Genomic DNA, 18,387 nt, shown 5'->3' on the forward strand with positions numbered 1-18,387 from the left:
AAATAAGGATGGTGGATGGGAGTGGAATGGGTGAGGGTGGAATAGGTGGGAGTGGAATGGGTGGGAGTGGAATAGGTATTTACCTTGTTGTATTACACGGGAAGGGAGCTATGCTTGTTGTGAACCGTCTTTGTATCTTTCAGCATCAAGTTTTTTCTTAAAACCTTGAATATTTGCACACACTGTTTCTTTATCTAAGTTATTCCAGATATCCAGCACTCTGTGTGGGAAGTTATTCTTTTTCCGATCTCTTCTATAGTTATCCTTTTTGAGTTTTTTTTCATGACCTCTTGTTTTTCCATTGTCATCTTTTAGTAAATCATTCCTATCAAGAATTTCCATTCCTTTCATGATTCTAAATATAGTCAGTAGATCACCTTTTTCTCTTCTCTGCTCTAGTGTTGGTATCTCCAATTTCGATAATCTTTGTTTGTATGTTAATTTGGAAAGAGCTGGTGCCAACTTTGTTGTTGCTCTCTGTATTCTTTCTAGTTTCCTTATATTCTTTTTAGTAGGAGTGGGTCTGTGCCTTTGATTTGGCTATCTCCCTTATAAGGGGGGAGAAGCTCTTGGTATATACACCTAGGTCTCTTAATCCAACACTTCCCCACTGTCATTTGTGCCCAGGACATATACCCTCTTACTTACTCTTACTCTGTTGGTTGTCAGGCCGGATGGTCCTTCACCGCTTTCACTATGCCTCTCCAGATGGTTCTATCCTCTGCCAATTCTTTCCAGTCCTCTCTTGGTGCCACCCTCTCCACGTCCTTCTATACTCCATCCATCCATCTGTACCTGGGTCTCCCTATTGGTCGTCTGCCCTCTACTCCTCCTTATATATATCCACTTCAGGAATTGGCCCAGGACATAAAATAACCAATTCTTGAAGTGGGTTTATATCCTGGGCCCAAATGTTTGCACAAGTGCCTTCATATCTTTTTAATCTATACCTGGACTAGATGATGAGGGTAGCGCTAGAAGAATGTTAAGGTGGCATTGAGTTTGGAGGAATCAAAATTACAAATATGAAATATACAAATGTCATTATGTTGCTGGAAGAGTCTAGAGATGAGTTGCAAAGAATGGTGATTACTCATGAGGAGTATTGCAGTAGACACACATATACATAAAGAATAAAGACAAAACAGAATGTATAAACAAAGGATAACAGAGAGGGAATGGAGAAGGTAAAAAAGTTCAAATATATGAGAATGAGGATGAGAGGAAGCTGTAGGAAAGAAGAAATCAATTAGACAGAGGTTTTGTGGACGATTGAAAAAGTATAGAAAAACAGGAAAATACCAACCGAACTTGAGAAGAGACTGTTCAGAGTACAGGTGTGGTGCAGAATCCTCAGGAAGGTAGAAGAAAAAACCTAATGGCAAGTAAAATGAAATTTGTAAGCAAAATAGGAGAGGTGAAATAGGAAGTTATGTTGACCAATGAGAGAGTGAGACTGCTGGTCTCAGAGATATAATTGCAGAAAAAGTGAGACATATGCAGAGGAGGTGCTTTGGCCAGCTACAGAGAATGGACCAAGTGATGTGGTTAAATATAGCCCTTTCTGGAAGATTGGCAGTGACCAACCAAAAGGAAGAGCAAGGAACAAATAGATGAAGGGATATTGCTTGAAAAACCTGGATCAGATGGTATGTAAGGTTGATAAGGAAATGTACACTTGGAGAGAAATACTGTCAGATAAAATGAGTAATCTATATATTTTGGTCTCCACATCGAGACCCTCTTCAAAAGACTATGTAAAAAGTAGGTGTTTATCAAGACTGATTAGGTCACATGACCTTGCTAGGGGTCAGAGGAGTGGTGAGAGGTTCTGCTCAAGGTTACTTTAAGGTATATACCCTGTTTCAAGCTGAATAAACACTGACCTTGTGACAAATTAAAATTATTCATTTTGGAGAAAACAAAATTATTCCAGACATATTTAACAGCTTTTTCATGTTTTACTAGCCAGATGTTAATATTATGATCCATTTGGCCTACAAATAGAAGCTTGCTGGCCAAGTGAGTGTTGCAACTTATGGTGGAGGTCAAGGTGACAGCAGTTCAAACCATGTTGCCAGCGAGTTGGACCAAGTGCATGGTTCATTCAATTCCATGCTATAAAGTCCTCTGCAAGGAGCACCATCCTAGCCTCCTGATAGTGTGAGTTCATGACATTACACTAAATCATTTGGCCTACATAAATCTTATCACACTATTTACAAGTGATTGAATATTCACAAGCCTTATTGTGACGAACATCTGCAAGATGGATGTCAGAATCATCTCCATACTGCCATTTTCAAAACCCATGAACACTTTCATCTCCATCTTGAGATGCAGCCCTGAGGGGCTGACATTTCCTCTGGACTAGGCATAAAATATCTTTTTATCATCTTCAGCTGTATTTCCTCCATCTTTTCACATATGGTGAGCTGATAACCAGCAAATACTCCTGTCCTCCTTCTGCTACTATATATTGATATCAACACTGTTCCACACAAATACAACACTGACAATTATCCAATGTTTCCTTCCAGAGGAATCTATTTTACTGTTGCCAGTCACTGTAAGGCTGCAGATTTCAGATGAAGAAACTCAAGGCAACAGTTATTATTATATATGTCAAATCTGAATGTAATCCTGTAACTTTCGCCTAGCTAGGTAGATTCATACCCATGCACACCATAAGAACACTTACACACATGTATATATCCTTGCAGACAAAATAAAGACCATCAGAAGAATAAAGATGAGGGCTATAAGTTGTTACAAAAAAACTGTGTACAGTATATATGCCTGGAGCTAAAAGTGAAAAATTAAATGCCAAAAATACAAGGTAATGGACTTGCACAACAGCCCTAAAAGATCATCACTGAATGATTCAATGGAAAGAAAAGCAGTTACAAAAGCAAAGGAAAATTATCTATGAGTATTAATCAGGGATAACTTGTAAAGTTGTGGGTGAGATATATGGATTGCTGACTAACAAAAAGTAGCTTTTTACTCTATGGATGATTAAAAAAAAATCACAAGTTAATCCATCTTAGATTGTTTTAAAGCACTGATCACAAAGTCTCCCCATAAAATAAAAGATTTAATAATTATTGAGAAAATACAAACAATGGTGACCAAATTGGTTCTCAATCTTCCAAATGTGGAGAGACTAGAGGTACTTGTCCAGTCATAATTAAAGGAATGAAGAAAAAAGTGACTTGACTGCAGCAGTTAGGTCATTGAAGGGAGTGGATAAATTTCAAAGAAAGGATCTCTTGGTCTGTGATGGAAAGGCATTACATGATCATGGGAAAAAATGAAAAAGTTCACATGCCCGAGGATGTGAAGACATACAGTTTTCTTAGCCCAAGGTGGAACCACAAATGAATTCAAAACTTGTTATGATAGATGGATAGCAAATGGCAGGACAAATACAGATGTAGCTCTTTCCCCGTTACACAATTAGAAAAATACATATGCTTATATAAGTATATATATATAAGTACACCTAAACCCTTCTGTTCAAAACACTTGATTAAAGGTTGGATATGAGACAGGAATATAATGAGACTGACTTAGCCCTGTATAACCTAAGTAAATCCAGACACACAGACATGTTCTTCATCTTCTTGTGTATCTTGATGCTTTTCACATAATATTCTTGAACTAACAAAGCACTGGCAAAAATTTTTAAATCAAAATGTACAAAATACTGAATTGTCATGGTAGCCATTATATTTCACGGAGTAATATTATCTAATTTCTTACATACATACATATACCCCAAAAGGCCTTTTTCCCTTATAAATGGGGTGACTAAGCCATGGCATAAATCCACCATTTGCCCACTCCACATTAATTTATTGTCCTTTTATCTTACCAGAAAGAAAACAATGACATAAAAAAATAGGCACTGTGTTACTTCTTTACAATTTCCTAAAAATCTACTCATCTGATGAAAAATCAAATTATTGTAGGCCTATCATAAAGGAAGGTTTATATAATTTTGCCTGACAGTGTGCAGTAAAAAAGTTAGCTTACAAGAACTGTTAGGAGATAACAAACTACGGTATGTTTTCCTTTCTTCCTTTATTTCAATTTTTTCAAGCAATAAAATGTGGCTATAATCTTTTTATCTTTATTGTGGGGGACCTTGTTGTAGAGCTATAACTGATAAAATATAGCAATATATAGTTCATATAATCCAAGACTAGTTTCTACAACTGTGAACTGCACACTTGAAAACATAAAGCTCATTCTGTATGTTCATCTTCAGGCAAAAGCTGAATTTTGGTAAAAGTTAAGCAACCATTCACTATTTCCTTATTTTGTTACACATTCAGTTTTTATTTTGTTAGCTTACCTTGGATTCATTGTTTATTAAAATTGGTAAAATTAGTGGGAAATTCATGTAAACACACGCAAAAAAAAAAAAAGTTTATGGAAATTAAGTAGGTGCAGATCACTTCTTTGTAGCAGTTTTGAGTTGTGAAATTTGGCACCTGAGAAATTTTTTCCTCTTACTGAGAGCAATTTGTCTTTGCCATGGAAAAGTAAAAATTATTTTATCTATTGTAGGGTAATCTTCTCTTATGTTGAACTGGATATGATAAAGAAGAGTGGTATATCTACTTTCTGGTCATAAAAGAAATGCAAAAAAAAAAATTAATTAATGAAAATGTAAATCCAAGGGTAAAATTCTTACGAAATTAAGCTGCAATGATTTGTGTGTGTGTGGAGAAAGAGAGAAAGAGAGAGAGAGAGAGAGAGAGAGAGAGAGAGAGAGAGAGAGAGAGAGAGAGAGAGAGAGAGAGAGAGAGAGAGAGAGAGAGAGAGAGAGAGAGAGAGAGAGAGAGAGAGAGAGAGAGAGAGAGGGGGGGGGGGCAGAAGGGACAGGGAGAGAGAGAGGGAGAGAGATAGAGAGAGGTAGGGAGGGAGGGGGAGAGAAAGAGAGAGGGAGAGGGGGAGAGAAAGAGAGAGAGATAGAGAGAGAGAGAGAGAGAGAGAGATAGAGTGAGAGAGGAGAGAGGTCCACTAATATATATATATACAATTTAAAGAAACCGAACAAAACAGTGGTATGGGGTAAATTGACACACACTAAACAAAACAAATGGAATGCCTTAAAAAGTTGACAGTAAATTAGCAGAATCCCTTGAATGATTTTTCACCTTGAATTCTAAACCCTTTAATTGAAGACTTTAATGCTTTTGTTTTGGTTAATGACAGACCAATCAACTGAAAGAAGTCCCTAAAATCACTGCAGGAGTCTCTGGTTCATTTTTCAGATGAGCGAAATTACCCGACACCCACCAGTTTATACGGTACATTTTGTAAGAGAAAATATCTAAGAAATATCTTCAACTCAAAACTTCAAGCTGTACCAATCATGAGCCCAATTTCTCTCTCTCTCTCTCTCTCTTTTTTTTTATAAACACTCTCCACATGGATTCACTCCAAAATTCTCAGTCAGGATAGAGAAAGAATAAAGTAAAAATATAAGACAACTAAAGTGCATGTATCTGTATACAGATATGAATTAATCTCACCTGTTAAATGCCAAAAGCAGTTCTAAAGAGATATAAATTATAATTGTATGTCAGAGGATACTTTTCTTCACATAAAGAATTCCAAAGTTAGTGTTCTAAAATATTCAGTTCCAATGATTTTCATCACTATGCATACCACTGAAAGATGCAGAATGGGTGCTGATGCAACTGCCACAATCTAACTTTCCCCACCCAAACAGAAAAAGAAAAGAAAAAATAAATGGAAATTGTCCTCAGAGACATATGGGGTCCAATGAAATTATATAACTTCCTCCTTCTTAAAATATCTACTTACTGTTCCACACAAACACCATTAACAGGGAATAGATATGTCCCAAGCCTGATTATACACATTTCAACCCATCCATCCTACTGAATACTTTCCTTGCATTCTTCAATAGATGACCCAAGTCTTTGTGGACATGGGAAGTGAAGGCAAGTGAAGTAAAAAATCAAGTGAGGCCAAACACACACACCAATCACATATAATTAATCAGTCTCAATGCATTACTTCCTTTGCTTTGTGTGTCAATAATAGTTCCATTATAAAGAAATTTTATAGCTCATGTGCAAAGACAACTGGTGAGGAAGTGTTTTGTATAGTTCAACCTACTCTATTAAATCTTCCTTTTGAAGAATTCATCTAAATGAGATCAGTGTTGCAGTGTTACATTTACATGTTGGTGGTGTCAGGATGTTGGGTACTACATGGTCAAACCATTTCAAATCTGTTTTAGCCCTTACATATAAGAACTCAAATAAGTTACTGTATTTCTACTTCAGCAATAAACAGTAAATATTGAGGCAGTGCTCTATTGAATTCTTGCAGCACTGCACCCCTGCAACAGACTTGAATATGGAGGAGTGTGGTGTCCAAGCAGACTAGGCCACCACAAAGACAACCAATGCATAATGTGCATATTGGCAAGGGCATGCAGTCTTACATCCCCAAGCTCCAAAAATGGCATTCATTACCTTGCCACCTCATAAGGTAATAGCTGAAAAGTTGTGAAAAGAATAAAGAGAGACGTTAGCATGATTATTCAGCAGATATTTAGTGCTCTATAAGTTCATTTACAACAGATCTTTAACCCCTTCCCTACTACAAAGCCTTTACAGATTTTTCTATCCAGTTTTATGAGGCTCTTGTTGAACATTGTACTGAGGAGGCAAAGGTTATCTCAATATTTCCCTCTACTTCAGTGATATATGAAAAGGTCAAAGGAATACAGCTGAAACTGACAGATTTGGATCCTATTCCAAAGACTGAGTGTCAGCCTCTCAAGGTTGTATTTACAGATGGGGGAAACATGGTTGATGAGTTTAAGATAGACAACTGGGAGATGATTATTCTAATGTCCATCTTACAGAACCACCACTTGCAGGGACCTGTTGTTAGTCCCACCAATAAAAGATATTGATACAAATATCAAATTTATTTAATTAAGGTTGGCTACCTTCCTTATAAGGAGGAAAAAGCCTTTGGTATATGTATGTATGTAATCAAGGTTGTATGTAAACAGATTTTGATGGAAACTTTACAGCTTTAAGAACAAATCTGTACAATTTTCTGTCTAAATTGAGTACCATCTTTGTGTTTAATTATCTATATGAATTCACTTAGGGATTCCTGGTCTCATTTGTACATCAACTCCCCCACCAATCCCACTGGTATTGCTGAAATTTGGTAAGGTGAGAAGCTTACATTCCAGTACCTGCAACTCTCAAATGAACATCCCTACATAGGATAAATTCACCTTCCATTACATGCTCCACACAGTACTGCGAGTTCAAAAATACTTATATAAGTCACCCTTTTTGGACAGCTAACATGGAAACAATCACAGAAGATTGAAGTGGCATTCCATTATATGGATGAAGAGATGATGAAAAAACTCATCAAAACCCTGATATGTCCAAGACTAGAATATGTGTCAGTAGTATGGTTCCCACATAGTGAAGGATATAAGCAAGATTAAGAGAATACAGAGAGCAGCAACCAAACTGATCTCCAGCCTGGCAGATAAACAAGAGGAAATACTAAAAGTACTGAGTCTACCAACTTTGAAAGATCAAAGAGAAAGAGGTGACATGATTATAATCTTCAGGTCACTAAAGGGGATAAATTGCATTGATAGACAAGATCTCCTGATTACAGATGGGCGGGATTAAAGAGGACATAGGATTGAATTACAAAAAGACCACATGTCAAAAGGATGTGAAGAAATACAGCTTTCCATATAGATGTATAAATATGTGGAATAGCTTAGAAGGTAACATAGTCAAAGGTCAAACAATACATGAGTTCAAATCTAAATATGATAACTGGAAGTCAAAGATATAGATTAAGATGGAACCATACATAATTTGAGTCTAGGTATGTTAGAAAATTAGAGAATATGCATCAGGACCCAACAAGTATTGCTCCTTTCCTGTATACAATTAGGTATATACACATGGAACATGGAACAAATTAGACAACAAAACAGTATGTGCAAACACTATACAAGATTTTAAGATAAAACTTGATGCGGAGAGATACAAAGACGGGTCACCACAAGCATAGCTCCCCTCCCGTATATTACAACTAGGTAAATACAACAAATACAATGCAGATATCAGCCCAAGGTTTCTTCCTAGAGAGATCTATTGGGGGTGGCAGAGGTCTGCCTGCTGCTGTGGGGTTACAGGTTTACAGTCTGAAGAACTCGAGGCAACATCTCTATAGATTGTGTGAAGGGTTAGTCATATGTACATCAAATATGAGGCCAAGTATTTTGGGGGTTTTGTTCTATAGGAGAGTCTGACCATCTATCATAACTACTGGGTGTATCTTTGATCCATGATAGTCACAGTTAACTAAATACATACATACATATACCAAAGGCTTTTTTTTTCCCTTATAAGGGAGGTAGCCAAAAAACGAAGACATAAAAACCCCTCCCACCCATTCCATCCCTATCACACTCCACTCCCCTCCACCCTCTTCCCTCCCTCTTATCTTTGCACCTCCTGGATGACGGGTCATCCCTGCATCTTGTCCACTGCCCTGGGTCAGAGGCAGTGTAACAAGACACAACACATCCACAGTAAGGCTGCTTCATTAAACGGGTGCCCTTCCCTCTCCAAATGTCACTAAAGACTTCTGAGGGGATGCAGGCATTCTGTCTCACTCACTCAAGAAGTTTGGGTTTTAATAATGACCATTGCTTTGAACTTCATTAACTGGAAACTTGCAGCCTCACAGTGGTTGGCAATGGTCATCAGGCTCTCCAATGTTTCTTTCTGAGAAGAAACAATGGACTGTTGTCTGTGAAGTATTAGTATGAGGCTGTTCCTATATCACTGGCTAAGAGATTGTCAGCTCTTCTTTTAGTAAATCAATCAATCTGTTGCCCCTGGTTTCTCTTGCAAAAGTCCTGTTGCCTTCTTTTGGTAAAGGGTGGAAACATAGTCAAAGTTGGCTAGTCATAATTCTATTAGAGATTTTGGCCTGATCCAGAGACCTAGAGCCAACCTCATGGAGTTGAATCTCTAAATGGAAGGGAGAATGTTCACAAGTTTTCAATAGGGGCAGAGGGGATATGATTTTGACATCAATCCTGCAGGGCAGATATCTGCTCTTGATCCCACTTTGGTATTTTTGCCCTCTACCTGCAGTTCCTGTTCTGGTCTATTACAATTAAGATAAAGAACTCAGCGATATGAAACGCTCAAGTAGCCACACCAATTGGGTCAGGAGGAAAAAAATAAGTTGAAATTAAACAAATAAATTACAAATAAATAAAATAAAATTTGGCAGATGCAATTTGAATAACCTCTGTGGCATGCCTAGCTACTGTTTCATTTTCCTCCACACCACACACAGTGCAATCTAGGGCCCCGACATGGGTAAGTGCCGCCCCAGGGCGAGTCAAAATGTGCCGCCCCCCCACACACCACCACCTTCCACATCTGATGTACACTAGCACGATTCACATGTAACATTTATCCATAAAACAACATTTATACACACATCATTCATACACACAACTCATGATAAATGAATGATGTATTAAAAGTACATTAGGGGGAATTTGCTTTACCTTCTTTTCACCAAAAGTGCCGCCCCCACCAAAACATGATGCTCTGGGGCATTGCCCACCCACCCCCCCTGCCCCTCCCTTTGTCGGGGCCCTGGTGCAATCACCTGTAACTCCCTTTATAAATTTGTAATTGTTGTGTCCACTTACTGAGGTGACCTAACCAGTGTTCCTGGACTGTTCTGCTTTTCACTCATCATGATTCCTCCCAAGAAATGCAAGAGAAAAAGAAAAAGAAAAAAAAAAATGCAAGAGAAAAAAAAAATTAAATTGGGTAAGTTGGAAAATGGGGTTAACTATACCACCTGATGTAGTATGATGTACGTAAGTCCACAATCTATGACATCACAGTCAAGGCACAGCTGTATTTTTTTCTTTTTTCTTTTCTTTATATTACAAGTAAGGCCTTGGAAAAGTGACAATCTTCAGGACACATATCATTAACTTGCTTTTCTGAATTTGTTTGCATGAAATAGGAGGGGGTGTTCTTTATAGCATTTTCAAGACATACATATACCAACTTCTTTTTCCTCCTTACAAGGTGGGTAGCCAAATGTATACCCACTCCACGCATTCATCCCCACATGTTTCACTCCTATTCACCACCCCTCCTTCCCTCTTTTCTTGGTTCCTCCTGGATGACGGGTCATCCCTGCATTTCACCCACTGCCCTGGGTCACAAGCAATGTAGCAAGACTCCACATCCACAGCAAGGCATCTTCATTTAATCAGTGACCCCCACCTCTCCGTACCCTCATGCAGAAAAAGAGAGGGGGAGAAATCCCTTTAGGCTGCATCAAAATATCATTCACACATACTCCCTCACTCCTTTCCATGCATCATAGCATCATGCATACACAACCATTCTCCACTCACCCCTATCTTCTGTCTTCTCCCTTCCTCAACAGACATTTCCCTCTTTCCCAATGCTCCTTTTACCTAATCCTTGGATGCACCCTCATGTTCACTCTCTCCACCTCTGCCTTCCACACCTCTTCTATAAATTTGTCTTCACTCATTCATTCCACATGTCCAAACCATCCCAATATTCTTTCATCAGCCCTATCTCCCAACTCCCTTTCCACCTCCGCTCTCCTCCTTGTTTCTCACTCTATCCAGCCTATTAACCCCTATCATACTTCTCAGGCATTTCATCTCAAATACATTTAAACTTTTCCTCTCGTATGTTCCATGTTTCTGCCCTATACAGTGCCTCCTATGGCCCAGATACAAGTTCTTACTACACCATCAGGACATCTTTATATATTTACCTAGTTGTATTTTATGGGACAAGAGCTATGCTCTCCACATCCAGTTTGTTCTTAAAATCATGTAAGAATTTTAGTGTTTCTTCCAAGTCTCGGGTAAGACAGCCATGTGTAAATGGTTTCATAGCATCTGTAATAGTATTGCTCCCTGACAGATAGTTGTTCTAAGATACTCTTCATTCTCTGCTAGTATAGAATTTGTCAACCATTTCTTGTCATTGTTGACCATTTCAGTTTCTATGATCTTTTCCAATATAATGTATCTAAGGAATGTATCAGAAACCTATGTCTACTTTCACCATCACTGTTTTGTCAAGTACTTTCTTCTTGAAATCTTCCAGTACTTGTTGGGTAAGGTTCTTGAGTAGTCAGCTGGTTAAGTGGCATTCTTTGAAATTTGGAGAGGATATCACATTGGTGTTTTGTTCTGGATCTGGTGTTGGAAGATCAAATGAGTAGAGTTGTTTCTTAAGTAATTCTGTAGTTTTTGTCCCAGAATCTTGGTTTAGATAATTCCACACCGTCTGCCTGCTAGGAAGCTTATAGGCCATTTCTTGTGGATGCCTATCACAAAGATTTTATCTTATTTACTTTTTTTTTGTGGCTAGGAACTTCACCAAATGCTTTATGTCTATTGTTACCATAATTATTCTTTTAGTGGTACGGTACTTTTTTTTTTAACTTTCCTATGCACTTGTTGTGAAAAGTGTGCCCATGCTGGTGTGGGCAGGTAGGTATATTATTATTTTTTTTTTCTGCTATTAACTTGGATATGGTGGATAATTATGAGATTGGTCTATATGAAGCTCAATTTTCTATTTGTATATTTGGGACTTATATGAGTATTATACTCTTTTCAGATTGAAAGAATTTTACTGTACTGCCAAGAGTGGTAAAAAATATATCAGTTACAGCCTTTATTGCATTTGGACCAAGATGTTTTAGATTTATGCTTGATATTTTGTCTGGACCTTCTGTATGGAAGTTTTTCAACTTCTTTACTGCCTCTTTCTCATCATTGTTGGAGAATGGCGGGTGGGGTGGCACCTGCATCTAATCTGAAGTTTCATATAACTTCAGTTATTTTCCCATTTTCTTAAGTTGTGGGTTTGGAACTAGTTTTGGAGAGCTGTTTGTTTAGGATGTTTTGATGATGGTTTTCCTCAGGTTGCTCCAACTGCTTCATGAATGAAGAGTGGGTCCATTTTGGAGTTCTTGATGGTTTTTATAGTTTTCCACATTTATCTATTTTTCCATCTATTATATTTGTGAATTTTTCCCCAGCTATATATATATATATATATATATATATATATATATATATAGAGAGAGAGAGAGAGAGAGAGAGAGAGAGAGAGAGAGAGAGAGAGAGAGAGGAGAGAGAGACAGAGACAGAGAGAGAGAGAGAGAGAGAGAGAGAGAGAGAGAGAGAGAGAGAGAGAGAGAGAAAGAGAGAAAGAGAGAAGGGGGGGGGAAGGAGAAACTGGGATGGGGCAAAGAAAGGCAAAGAAAAATTGATAGTTTATGGCTCCCTGGGGGGTCACACCACACCAAGAACAATATAATGAACACTATTGTGAATAACTCGCACAACAAATATTACAACTGCTTGAACAATTCAATACACAAATCCCACAATCATGCACATAGCATGATATTCATTAACAGTATGAATTCTGATCTTTTTTCAAGTTTCCTTTCAAGTTAGTGATGACTTTATCCTTTATCATGACCCACTCTTACATCTTTTTGGTAGAATAAAAGAACTATTACAAATAGGTGAAATCATCATAATAATTAACAACAATAATATCTTTAATACTGAGTCATGGCATGCTTTGACTCGGCCAACCCTCAAACAAGGGGGTAAAGGCCACTGGTTATACATGTTCTCTGCTTCAATTATGAGTGAATGAGGAAGGTGTCACCATATGGTGAGTGGTACAAGTAAACCAGCTTTGGCTGTCAGGTCCTGCTAGGGAAGAGCTGTGTCTCACTGCACTACTTTTGACTTCACTAGTGCAGCAAGGGTTAGGATGAGTCTCCATCTCCAAGGTGCTAAGATGAGAGTGGTATTTGAGTAGGTTTTTACTTGCTTCTGATATGGGTGGTGCCTTGCCTCTACCAAGATCATGAAGAAAATAAATATGAAGATGGTTATGAGTTATAGCAGGAAGATTTTGGTAAGATATACAAATCAATCAGACTTGCAAGCCAGTGAAGTCCCCAGGACATATTCTTGATGATTACAGGAGAGTGGGAAGGATGACTAGTACCTGCAATTGACAGTCATGCAAGGTGGACATCACAACAGAATCATCTCCCAGCTGCCATTTTCAAAACTCGTTAACATCCTCACTTCCAGACGCAACATCAGATACATCAGCTTATGGAAAAATTTAAGTGGAAACATTTGACCTAAAAAAAATATATAAATGAATTTCCAGCCTAGTTTGACAAATGGAGAGAGAGACAGGACCCCATGGTAGTGTTTTTTTCCTGGAACTTATGGTAAGGTAAATACAATTACGTAAGCACCACACACACACACATGCAAAGATCATGAGAAGAGCGAGAGATAAGGAGGACAGTTGGTTGTTGCAAACAAATTTATATTCCATACCATACAAGGCATCTCGGATAGAACGGGGAAAATGCTGGCTTCATGCACAAGCCATTTTGCCTCTTAACATAAAACACCCTAGGAACCACATTTCCATACCAAGGAAGTGTGGCATTTACCCATTTCTATTCTAAGACATCTCATATGTCTGGAGCCAAATCTGGATGATTAATTTCCATACCAGAAAATGTAAAGTATTGGAAATGGTACATACATACATAAATATACCGAAGGAAAATCCATGTGAACAAGTTGCCTAAACACGGCAAAGGAAGCATGGACTGGAAGTGAAGCGTCTATTCCTCACTTCACTTCCAGTCCATGTATCCTTTGCCGTGTTTATGCAACATATACCAAAGGCTTTTTCCCCCTTACAAGGGAGGTAGCGAAAAAACAAAGGCATAAAAACCACTCCCACCCATTCCATCCCCAATACACTCCACTCTCCTCCACCCTCTACCCTCCCTCTCATCTTGGCACCTCCTGGTACTAACTCAAAAAGACCATTAAATCATTCTATGGGGTGAGTCAATTACAAAGTCAAAAGAGGAAAAAGATCAAGTAGTGCTGATAAGGAGCAACCTGTCACCCGATAAATATGGTCTATGGGGGTTAGTAAAGTACATGAAGGTGATCATTCACAACATGGATGAAGAAATTATGACAAAATCTAAGAGAACATCATCCATCCAAGACTGAAATATGCAGCCACGGTGTGGTGCCCACACATAGTGGAAGATATAAGCAAGACTAAAAAAATCAAATGAGCAGCAACTAAAATGATTCCCAGCCTTGCGGACAAGTTCTACAAGGAGAGAGTAGAAACACTGGCTCTGCCATTATTGTAAGCTTGAAGAAAGAGTGGTGTTCACATCATTGAATTTGACAGAAAAGATTGGGGATGGGAGAGCATCAAGAGGTCACGAACACAAATAAAACACTCCACAATTCAGTGTGGCCACTCCTTGGCTTTTTTCCCAAGATCTTGGGATTTTTGCCATCATCTTGGAATCTTGGATATAAATTGTAAAAAATGAACAAATCTTGGATTTTTTCGCCAAGATTTGTTCATTTTTTACAATTTATATCCAAGATTCCAAGATGATGGCAAAAATCCCAAGATCTTGGGGAAAAATCCAAGGAGTGGCCACACTGCTCCACATGTCTACAGGATGCGAAAAAATTCAGTTATTCAAACAGATCTGTCAACTCCTAGAAAAGGTCCTGATGCTGCAACGTCTTCATCGTGGGACCAACCCCCAACCTCCCAAGAGTTGTGGGCCACACTGCAGCAAGCATCCCTGGCCACCTGCGCTACACAAGCCGTGGCATTCCTTGGGGAGATGGAACTGCTCGGACAGACAGTCTAGGGAACAACAACAACTCCTAGAAAAGCCTTGGGGCTGAAATAGTACAAGTTTCAACCACACATGAATCTAAAATATAGTATGATAATTGGAGAAGTACCATATTTCAAGGCATATAAGACACTTTTTTTTTTAATTGATTAAAAAATTGCCCTGCTTATTATATAAGAAGTTGAGGCTTCCCCTAGATTAATTGTCTCTGATAATTGCTACTGCAAGCTATAATCTTACCCCAAATGGTCACTTCTACCTAGCCTGACTAAATAATAACAATAGTAATACAATGACATTATCATCATTACAATCCTTTTCACTATATACAAAAATCTTATATTAGTGAAAAGGACTGTATTAATAATACCACCATTTTTTGGTGGTATTATTACTGATACTGAAAATATATATATATATATATATATATATATATATATATATATATATATATATATATATTGTAACAAAAAGCACTCTGTGAGGGGCACCGTCCTAGCCTTCCGGTAGGGGGGAGTTTGTGACATTAAACCATATCATCATCATCAACAAAATACTAGTGACATTTGTTGGTACCAGCTGATCAATTATGCCTAAATATGTCTCGACACACTTCTGTCAAATAGCCAGCTTGAAACTACCTGTATAGAAGAAACATAATGGAATAAAAATAATGGTAAAGTGCAAACCTAAGAAATATAACATTAAGTCCACATAGAAATATATCCATCACATGAAGTGGCCAAAGATGAATGACTGGTTGTTTACATATAGTAAATAACAATAACAGTGCTTAAACATTACTTCTATTATTACAATCCCTTGCACTAATATATACAAAATATTGTATATATTAGTGAAAAGGACAATATTATTACTGTTCCTGGAAAAAAACACCAATATTGTAACAAAATTTGAGTGATATTCACTGGCACCAGCTGATCATCATCCCTAGATATGTCTCTACACACTCTCATCAATATCCAGCTTGAAACTACCTGTACAATGCTATGGTGCTGGTTAAGTCTTTCTTAAATATGCCCTACTGAAATGGGGTGTGTCTTATATGCCATAAAATATGGATTGTGATTGAAATAACTGAGGTGAAAAATTTCAGTTTTCCATACATACATATAGCAAAGGCTTTTTCCCCCTTACAAGGGAGGTAGCAAAAAAACAACAAAGGCATAGAAACCATTCCTGCCCACTCCATCCCCTAGATATTCCATTTCCCTCTACCTCTTCCCTCCCTCATATCTTGGCACCTCATGGGTGACGGGTCATCCCTGCATCTTGTCCACTGCCCTCGGTCAGAAGCAGTGTCGCAAGACACATCACATCCACAGCAAGGCCACTTCATTAAATTGGTGACCCCCCTCTCCATAAAAGCAGTTTTCCATACAAATGCATAAACTCATGGACAAGTGGAAACTAAGAGAGACAAGACCCCAAGAGTGCAGCTTCCTTCCTGTATACTACAATTAGGTGATGGCAGTTTGAACCCTGCCACCAGTGAAGTTGAACCAAGGGCATGGTTCATTAAATTCCACGCTACAAAGTCCTCTGTAAGGGGCACCGTCTTGGCCCTCTGATTGGGGGGAGTTTGTGACGCTAAACCATATCATAACTGGATAAATACATACATACAATGGATACGAGCTCAGAATGACCAATGTTGAATTATTCAATGGAAATTGAGAGAGGTGCAAAGGTGAATGCGGAGGAAGATATAGAGGTGTTGATCTGGGGTAGTCTTTCCCCTAGTAAACATATAAATTAGGTTGTGAGAGAGTAGTACAGACTGCTGAAAAACATAAAGATGACCTTCCACTACACAGATGAAAAATATGATAAAAATCACTGGTATTTTAACCTGCCCTTGACTGGAGTATGCTACTGTGGTAGGGTCCTAACACAATGTGAAAGATATTGGCAGGATTGAGAGAACAAAAAAAAATAGAGACCAAAATGATTCTTAGCTTTATAGATAAATCATAATCCCAAGGCAACAGCACATCTTCCCTAAATCGTTTGTGGACCTGTCTAGAAGCATCTGCTAGTTATTTGAAGACTGCTGATCTTCTACAAGAGAAACCATGGGGAATGGACTAATTGACTGACGGGTAAATCACAAGAGAAGAGGCTAGAAGCACCATCCCTGCAGTCATGAAAGGTTCAAAGAGAAAGAGAGGACCTGATTACAGTGTTCAGATCACTGAAAAGGTGGACAAAATTTACTTTGAAAATGTCTTGACTTGGAATATGAGGCCATCACAAGGCAATGAAAACAAGTTGAAAAAGACCACATTTTTAAAGAATGTGAATAAAAAAATTTTTTATGAAGATGTTTTAACTCCTGGAATATCCTCAATGATGTAGCACAGGCTGAAACCATACAAGAATTTAAAATGAGCTATCATAATTAGAAATAAGAGAGTGCCCCACAAATGTAACTCCCTTCCTGTATATAGCAATTAGGTAAAAACACACACACGCATACACACATTCTTTGACGTATTTATGATTGCAACTTGCACACTGTTTCAATTACTGAAATGACTAATGGATGTGTGAAAAGTAGGACATGAGTCCCTTATCCGTAGCTAATGAACTAATTTGTTCACAGATAATGCAATGTAGCTTTGCATATCTGTATCATGTTTTAACTGTTATATCAATGACTTTGTATACATTCAACTGTACAAACTAGTTTATTGGCTACTAAACTATACACTTGGTAAATAGCAAAGACTCAAGGTAGCCAATGAATTTTCTGTTTCAACTTTCTACAATCAATATAAAAAATCCAATTAACATATTCTGTGAAATACTATCAACTTTACATAATTTGCATTTTCATATTCTGTACACCTAAAATTACTTTTCTGAATAGGAGGTCTGCTTACCTGTTGTGAATACTGCAGTTCAGTTTGTATTCATGGACAGCAAGACAATTTTTCTTCCATGAACCATAAAGCTATCTTTGTAAATAATGGGAATGACTCAGTTTAATGTAAAAATATTATAGTGGATACGTGCAACTTATCATTTTGATTTCACCTTCTAGGTAGTGACATACATTAGGATTCCATTGCTATAAATGCCAAACAACTTCAATCTGCTTTGGGTCACCTACTGATGAATGTAAAATAAACTCAATTTCTTAGATATGGTGATGCTGGTTATTAATTATGTACTGGCTAATTCCTAGGGATTCATGTCAATTTAGGGCGAGTCACATGTTGAATAGGTTACCGAGTGCAAAAGAGATTCATGATCCTGAAATAGGTGCTACCTGTACTCATTCAGGCCAACTTGTCACAGTAGTGTTGAAATGACTTATGAGTTTCTATTGAAAAGATGAGTCATTCCACTATTACTACATTTTAAACCAATAAAACATATCTTTTGAGTGGCACATTTGGTAAATGATGTCCTTGCACAAGTAAAAACGCTTTACTCGTATATACATTTCATAAAGTTTTACAGTCATGAAATAGGCCACTTTGC

Source organism: Oratosquilla oratoria, chromosome 21, assembly GCF_046742065.1.
Source record: "Oratosquilla oratoria isolate Oo_2021 chromosome 21, ASM4674206v1, whole genome shotgun sequence".
Classification (NCBI taxonomy): domain Eukaryota; kingdom Metazoa; phylum Arthropoda; class Malacostraca; order Stomatopoda; family Squillidae; genus Oratosquilla; species Oratosquilla oratoria.